This window comes from Hibiscus syriacus, unplaced genomic scaffold, assembly GCF_006381635.1.
Source record: "Hibiscus syriacus cultivar Baekdansim isolate YM2019G1 unplaced genomic scaffold, ASM638163v2 tig00110551_pilon, whole genome shotgun sequence".
Taxonomy (NCBI): domain Eukaryota; kingdom Viridiplantae; phylum Streptophyta; class Magnoliopsida; order Malvales; family Malvaceae; genus Hibiscus; species Hibiscus syriacus.
This window is the reverse complement of record NW_024062778.1, coordinates 534,967-543,578: the sequence shown is the minus strand read 5'-3', so window position 1 is coordinate 543,578 and position 8,612 is coordinate 534,967.

Sequence of the window (8,612 nt, the reverse complement as noted above, 5' to 3'; positions counted from 1 at the left end):
AAAAATCTCATCGTTAGAGTTCAATTCCCAAGCAACTGACCTAAACTAGATTCACCTACTTGATCATTCCATCTGAGAATATCATGATCGTCGTTGAACATAATTAATAGAAGTAGAAACCAATTAGTTTAGAAATTTGATGTGCTATTTGCTCCATTTTGTCCACTCCTAACACATACCTGAATGCCAAATCCTTGATGGACTCTTCAGAGAAGAGAAAACTAGCTAGGTCCCTGCAAGAGAAAGGTATATATTCATATGTATCTTTTGGATTAGGATCAAGGGGTCCTTGTTTTACAAGGGTTCAATCTTGTCATTTGTCAAAGATTTATAACCTCAATTATTAAAAAACTTTTAATTAAGGTGATATTCAAGGAATTCAAGATTAAACTTCCTCATTGCTCATTTCCTCAAAAGAAAGCATTTTATTTAAAATGTTGTGGAAGTGCAAACACAAGTGTGGCTAAAATGTGTTTGATATGCCCTCGGGCTGAATGGAATCGAACTCAAAGGTTTTTGTTGATAGATAACCCTTCTCATATTGATCTATGCTGTAAATTTGATATGCCCTTGAGCTGATGGAATCGAACTCGAAGGTTTTTGTTGATAATTGATAGATAACCCTTCTCGCCTTGAGCATGCTATAAATTTGATATGGCCTTGAGCTAAATGGAATCAAACTTGAAGGTTTTTGTTGACAGATAACCCTTCTCGCCTTGAGCTATACTGTAATAGGCTGGGAGATAACCCCCCATTGTTACAGATAACTCATTTGCTATGAAACTAAGTCAATCCACTTGGACACGATATCCTTCGTCGTGAAGTTGAAATCATGGATGTCTCCTTCGCTGTGAAGTTGATCTTTGAATCGGATGTCCTTCGTTGTGAAGTTGAAATCCAAAATTGCATTGCTTTCAAGTTCAATATCTTTCACTGTGAAGTTGAAATTGACTTTGAATGAAACTGGAAAGTTGCTTGTTGACAGACAACTTTTCTCGGCTTAAGCTGTGCAATAAATTCCCTCTAAATGAATGATGGCCCCTCTTCGCGGGTCTAAGCCGATCATAATTCTTCAGGTGGTTCCCCTTAGTGGGTCTGAACCAAGTGAGATGATCTTTGGATGACCCCCATTCATGAGAAAGTCATATGAAATGTTCTTCGAGTGACGTTGAAATATGGATTGAAACTTTAACGGGAAACTAGCCATTCGCCGTTGAGTCAAGCTAAATTGGATCCACCCTGAATTAACTCTCGAACTTTCCATAGGTCAACTTGGTTGAGGTGTAGCAACCACCATCGAAATTTTTTAAAACTCTTTTGAATCGAGTATCTTTCACCTTGAAATTGAAACTTGACTCTAAAGCTGCAAAATTATGTATGCGAACAATGATAAATGTGATGCTCTTAATTATGTCTAAGATGTATGCATAATAAATTAGTTCTTGTTTTATTCCTCAGACAGAAAGTCATTCTTTGTCTACTGGTCTTGTCCTTGGAATCAATCATGCCCTGAATAGATCAGATCTTTGACTTTGCACTTCAATACCCCACAGTTCTCAGTGGTACGCCATGAGCTCCCAATATGATAGTTGTATATGGCGTTAATATCATGGCCTTCAGGATATAGGAATTATTTTGGTTTGGATTGAACTGTAATCATAAGATTTCTCTCAACTAGCATTCGGAGTAATTCCTCATACGTCATTGGAATTGGATTGATCGAGTCTTTTCACGGAAGACATTATGAGGTCTAGTCCCCATATTAGATAGGTAAGATCCCATGATATTAATCTAAGCTCTTTCCTTAATGTCTCATATCTGGTCATTCTTGATAGCTCTTTCGATAATTTCTTCACGCATGACGATGTCAAAGAAACTCTTGGTGACAGTTCCTATCATATGGAGACTTCAATGTATCGATAATAGAGTGATGAACTCTTTTACATTCATTGGTGGGTGCACTTGAGATGTAACATCCCTCTATCATTGAGCATATTATCGGAAGCTCTTGTCACTTTCATCTCCATATTCTGCAGCATTGTTCGATTAGGGGCCATATAAATCATGTGTTTATATTGGCCCAGAAAAGCACTAGTTAAATCCTTACAGGAGTGAACTTAAATATGATTCAGTTGATTATACCATCTTGAAGCGAGTCCAATCAGACTGTCTTGGAAGCATTGGATCAACATCTGATCATTGTTGGTGTATCCAGTTATTCTTCGAATAAACATCGTGAAATGGGCATTAGGGCAACTGGTTTTACTGTACTTTCCAAAGTAGGGCTTCTTAAATTTGGGTGGGAGCATCAGGTCGGGAACTAAAACTAGTTCAGTTGCATCCATTTCATTGTGAGAGCCTTGTTCTCTCGTTACTTTGAATATCTCTCTGCACCACTGTTTCAAGTTCTCAGGGATCTCATTATTGGCTCTTCTCATTGCCTTAGGAGTGGATATGTTATGATCAGTGGCAGAGAAGCCTATTGGATGACTTAGAAGCTTATGCGGCGAAATGTGTATCAGTGGATTTGCATGTGCACTCACACATTCAGAGGTTCCTCTAATCAAGAAAATCTTCTTTTTGCCTCTTTTTTGGTTGAGCCTAACCAATTTTTCTACCATTTGGTCAACTAGGTCTTTTTTGTTTTGCAGGATACACTCCTCGGCAACCTATTGTGTCTGCTCCATTTTAGCTTCCCACTCTGCTTGAATCTTTTGCAAACTCTCTTCCAGCTCTTTCATCAATTCATCAAATTTTGCTTCCATTCTTAGTATTGTGTAAATGCAGTTACCGTTAGAATCACTTCCTCAAAGTTCCCCACAAGGTATGATTAATGCATGTAAAAATACTTAAATGAATGCTATGCAAAATGCAATGATGCTGGAAATGTTCGAGGCATTGATCCAAAAACACATTTATTATTATAAATAATCTTTATTGGGACAAAAGTGTTATTTCTTAAGAGAAAAAACATCCTAAAGGTACATTCTGACTAAGTCTTCTAGACCTAAAAAAGATTGACTAGTCTTCTACCTTCGTCCGTCACCAGTTGAATACCCTGTCGAACCACTCCAGCTTCTCTGGCTAAACCGTGCAAGTATTGAGCTGCTCGAATGACTGCATTTCTAGCTTTCACCCTTTGTTGAACCTGTTCCCAACGGAAATGTCATTAGAGCCCTCCATCGAAAGGAACTATCTAAAGTTCATTTGCTTGTTTCTTGAATTTGTCAACAATAACCTCCAATTTCAGTTATCATTTTGCCATCTTGTTTTGTTGTCTTTGAATGGACTCTCCAGGTTAGTTACCTTTTTCTCGTCTTGCCCCTATAACATTTGTCAACCCATTTTCGAAAAGTAGACTTTTGATGTGCTTGGTGTAAATCCTGATCCATTCTGAGTCCTTCACAATGCATCAGAGTGGTATACTCTTCGATTGTGGGAACCACGTCTTCTTGATTGAATGTGACACATAGTTTCCTTGCAGATTGTTTCTTTTTCCTTATGAGTCTTTTTTTTACCATAGTCGGACCTCTGTGTTTTCACCTCTTGTATTATAACCCCTTTGTCCATTAATGCAAATTATTTATGTTTAATGAACACTTTTTTGGTGGATCAACACCTTTTTTAAATGATGTAAATGAAAAAAATAAAATAAAAATAAGGCAAAAAATAAAAGGGAGAAAAAGTTAGTGAAATAAAGATAATAATCAAAGTGATAATGAAAATAAAAAGTCATACCCCACATGATATCTACCCAACATGCTTATTATTCCTACCCGGACATGATCTCTACCCCGCATGTTAATTTTGAATAAGTCCTAACCGCATATTTGTCAAGTTCGTATGCTTTGAATAGAAAGTAAAGCATTAAATAATTCAGGCATCCTAGGTTTTGAAATGGAGTTTTGGGGTGGGCTCTAATTCCCTATAATCTCCCGGTTTAGGTTCTAAAGAAGGTACTCGAGTTCTCCTTGTCGATGCCCCCTTGGGCTTGACATACCCTTAGTCCTAAGCCCATTACAAGCTTATGTGGAATAAGTTAAACTCGAGAGGATACATTCCCTTATGTCCACATAGAGAATAAATTCACATGAACACATAAGGTATATGAATCCCGAAGGTTACTTGCTAGGCCCGCACGGAGAATAAATTCTCACGAATGCGACACTTTTACTCCCATTTAAAAAAAAGGTTTGGGGCTCAGGTATGGAGCCTTAGATGAAAACTTTTTCAAAAATCTGAAATCATTGAAAAACACCAGTACAACTATTTATTTGAAAAAAATAATCAAAGATAAATAATAAGAATCGAAAAGTTAAATTAAAATTTAAACTTATAATTTTCGCTTTAAAAAAACTAATTCTGGCTTGACTCACTTACCTGTCCCCAGCGGAGTCGCCAAGCTGTAACAACCATCTTTCGGGTGGGCCCAAAATTGGGCTTCGACTTAAATAAAAAACGTTAGAGTCGCCACCGATCATTTTAAAAATACCTAGGTTGATCAGACACCATCTTACTTGATCTGCGTTTTACCAGAAATATGTCAGGCTCGGGAGTCGGTTACAGTCAAGGAAGGATTAACACCCTTGAACTGTTCTTTCGGTACATTTTAATTTCTCGGTTGTCTTAATCGCAAAAAGTAGAAGTTTAAATAATAATTTAAATACAATATGAATTATTTACATTTGATAATCTTTTGAAATTTAATTGGATTCCTTGAGATTGAGTCGTTGGATCGAATAGCGGTCGGAGTATGTTTATCATCGCATCCTCATCTACTTGTTGACCGTTCGGATAGATGAAGGGAGCCTCCGATCGCCGAAAATATGCCTCAGCTGAATGGGTAAGCTCATATCCTTGTTATGGCTCTTTTCATCTTTTTCTTCTTATCTCGGTCCTTTTACTTCTTTCGGGTTCGGGTCACCATTTGCAGGTTTCGGGATCGATGGTACATTGATGGTGTTGAATGGAAACGATTAATGGCTTCAGTTTAAGGTTTTCCGAATTTTATTAATGCATGGGTAGTTCAAAAGAAAAAATTGGATGTGAGTAGTGAGTTGTCATGCAAGACTAACATAGCTATGGTGACATGTAATCTCTCGTCTAGGCAAAGGTGATGGTAATGGCAAGGCTTTGGTTCAGGCGAATGAAGCTCAATGAGTAAGGCTGGTGCAAGAGTATATTGTTTGGTGGTTTCGCGCCATGGCCGAGAGGCCATAATGCCTCTCTCTCTCTTCTATTCTTTTTTGCTTTGTTCTCCCCTTTTCCCTTCTTTTTTCTCTATTTTCCTGAGCATTGAGTGAACTGCGTGGCCTTGCTCTATTTGAAAAAGTAATGAATCCTTAGACTTCTCTACAAGTTGAATTCTTAATGCACGAAGCTCATGCTCTATATCTATAATTTGTTTGCCTGAAGCTCGATACATTTGTTCTTGCTCCGGAAGGGCCTCTAACACCCTCTGAACTGCTTCTCTTTCGCTCTCAATTTCAGCTCGAGCATGTGCTATTTCCTCATCAACAAGATTCTTAGCATCTTCAGAAGCCATTCGAAATATCCCCAAGCTGAGTACTGCGACCTTTGTTTTAAAAAAAAGAAGACCAACTCCTAAGCAAAAGACGTGAGGTGAGGAGATAATGAATGCACAACCAGTTTCCCATGAAGAGAAATGGTTCAGACAAGTGGGGGTTGAACATGGGACCTGCAAAAATATAAATTAATAATAATAATAATATAATATAATATAATATAATAATATTTTTGTAGACTCGGACAAAACGGGTGTTTACAGATACCAAAACCCGGTGTATCACAAAAACACTCAATATCCCTACAAAACTATATTTGCAACATAAATCTCAAAAGTTGCAGAAATCCAAAAAGGATTACATCTCTCCAAAATAATTATGTCTCACAAATTCTAAAGGCTAAGACATTCTCGAGTCAAATATTTGGTCACCAATAATTCATAATTCTTACCTAAAATAAATATTTACTTTATTAAATAAACCTAATTACCAAGTAATATGCAACTACTAGAATTACAATAAAAACTAATTTAATTACCAATTATAACTTGGGTCAAAATATAACACTTGTTTACTTAGTTCTCATCTTCTTTTTATTTTTTATATTTTAAATATTGGTAAAAATATGGACAAAATTAAACATAAGATGAATTTTAGAGTTTAAACTGTGAAACTTGAAAAACTTAATGGCTATTGATGTAATTTCACCATTTTTCTTTGCCTTGCAAATAAAAAAAATAAAAAGAGAGCTTTGGTTGCTAAACATTGAACTAACATTGAATGAACATGTTTGCGAACATTAAACGAATTAACACAAACACCTTCAAAAATAAATAAACAAACATAAACACAATACTTAAAATTTAAACGAACACGAATCAAACACAAACACCTTCAGAAATGAACAAACGAACACAAATACAATTTTATTCGTTCAAATCCAGTTCATTTACAACACTAGCGTTCTTCATACTCACCTTTTCAAACTGTTTCATTCATTCATTCATTTTTTTTATAAAAGTTTCTTGAAGATGCTTCTAATTTACATTTAGATCCATTAATTCATTTATATTTTTAATATTTTTTTGATTTTTTACAATGCATTACAGAGTTCACCCACACCTCTTCACAAATTGAGGAGGTGTTTGGTTTGATGGAATCCCTTGAAATTGGGGGAATTGGAATCCAATTCCACCACTTTCCCATGTTTGGTACAAGTTTTCCAAGGAATTGGAATCCCTTATGACTTCAACTTTCCATCAAATGAGGGAAAGTGAATTCCATCCAAGAATGGATAGAATTCAATTCCCTTGTTGGAGGGAATTGAAATTTGACCATACTACCCTCATCAATCTTTTGGTAACTTATTCATATATTGAATAAAAATATTTTTTTATTATTTCGGGTCGGGTCGGGTCGAGTTCGAGTTTAGGGTGAAAATACCCGACCCGAAAATATATATAATTTTATCTTATATATTTAGGAATAATTATAATAATACCCGAATTCCATCCAAGAATGGATGGAATTCAATTCCCTTGTTGGAGGGAATTGAAATTTGATCATATTACCCTCATCAATCTTTTGGTAACTTATTCATATATTGAATAAAAAAATTTTTTTTATTATTTCGGGTCGGGTTTCTAATTCATATATTCGGGTCGGGTCGGGTCGAGTTCGAGTTTAGGGTGAAAATACCCGACCCGAAAATATATATAATTTTACCTTACATATTTAGGAATAATTATAATAATACCCCTCTCTATATATATTTTTTCAATTAAGTTACTGTTTTTATTGAATAAAAATAATTTTTTATTATTTCGGGTCGAGTCGGTTGGATTTCTAATTCATATATTCGGGTCGTGTCGGTGAAACTTTATTTTGTTCAGGTCGGGTCGGGTTTTTTAAGTGTGATATTAGGGTCGAGTCGGGTCAGGTTTTTTTAAGTGTGATATTCGGGTCGGGTCGGGTCGGGTTTGGGTTTAGGGTGAAAAAAGCTGGACCGACCCGAAAAAAATATATAATTTTACCTTATATATTTAGGAATAATTACAATAATACCCTCTATATATAATTTTTTTCAATTAAGTCAATGTTTTTATTGAATAAAAATACTTTTTATTATTATTTTGTGTCGTGTCGGGTCGGTTTTCTAATTCATATATTGAATAAAAATAGTTTTTGGTATATTTTTTTGTAACTAATTAACATATTCCGATTGAAATGTATCGAAATATTGCTCTATCTTTTGGTAACTTAAACATATTTTGATTGCGATGATTTTAACTTATGATGTTTATTAGCATGATTTTTATAATTTATTGAAATGAATAATCAATCAATAAAATGAAAATTTAATATTTTTAAATTTTTTATAATATATTACTATATGTAAGTTGTAAAACAAACTAAAATAAAGCAAAACACAAGAAGGGTAATTCTGTCATTTTATATTACTGAAATCAAATTCATCTGACATGTCTGCGAACCAAACAGAATATGGAATTGAATTATAATTCCATTTTCTTCCAACCAAATAGAATATGAAATTAGATTTCAATTCCTTCACAGATTTCAATTTCCTCATAAATATTCCAGCGAACAAGTTTTTCCTACATCCTAAAAATTCATTTTATTTAGGCACAAAAAATTCTTGAAAAAGTAATTTTTATTATGTTGCTATGTCCCATCATGGATATTGGACTAAAATCTAAATCTTATTAAAGAACATTAATTAAAGATGGGTGCATATGAAATGACATAAAAAACTTGTATAAATTAAAATTAATTATGTCATGATATTAGTTGAGCAAAACATCTCCACCGACAATCAAATTAAACCTTAGAGGTTAATTATTTATTAATCACAAACCATGAAAAGTTGGGTTAAATATGTAAAATTTTATATTTCAGAACGAATTTTTAAAATTTTAAGAGACAATAAATTCATAAAATTTTAAAAAATAAATTTTTAGTAATATATATATATAATAATTTTAAATTTTCAAGATGAATTTTCTTCACTCACTCATCTCGGTCCGTCTTGATTATATTCTATTATCAAAATAATTTTAGAGCTTCCAC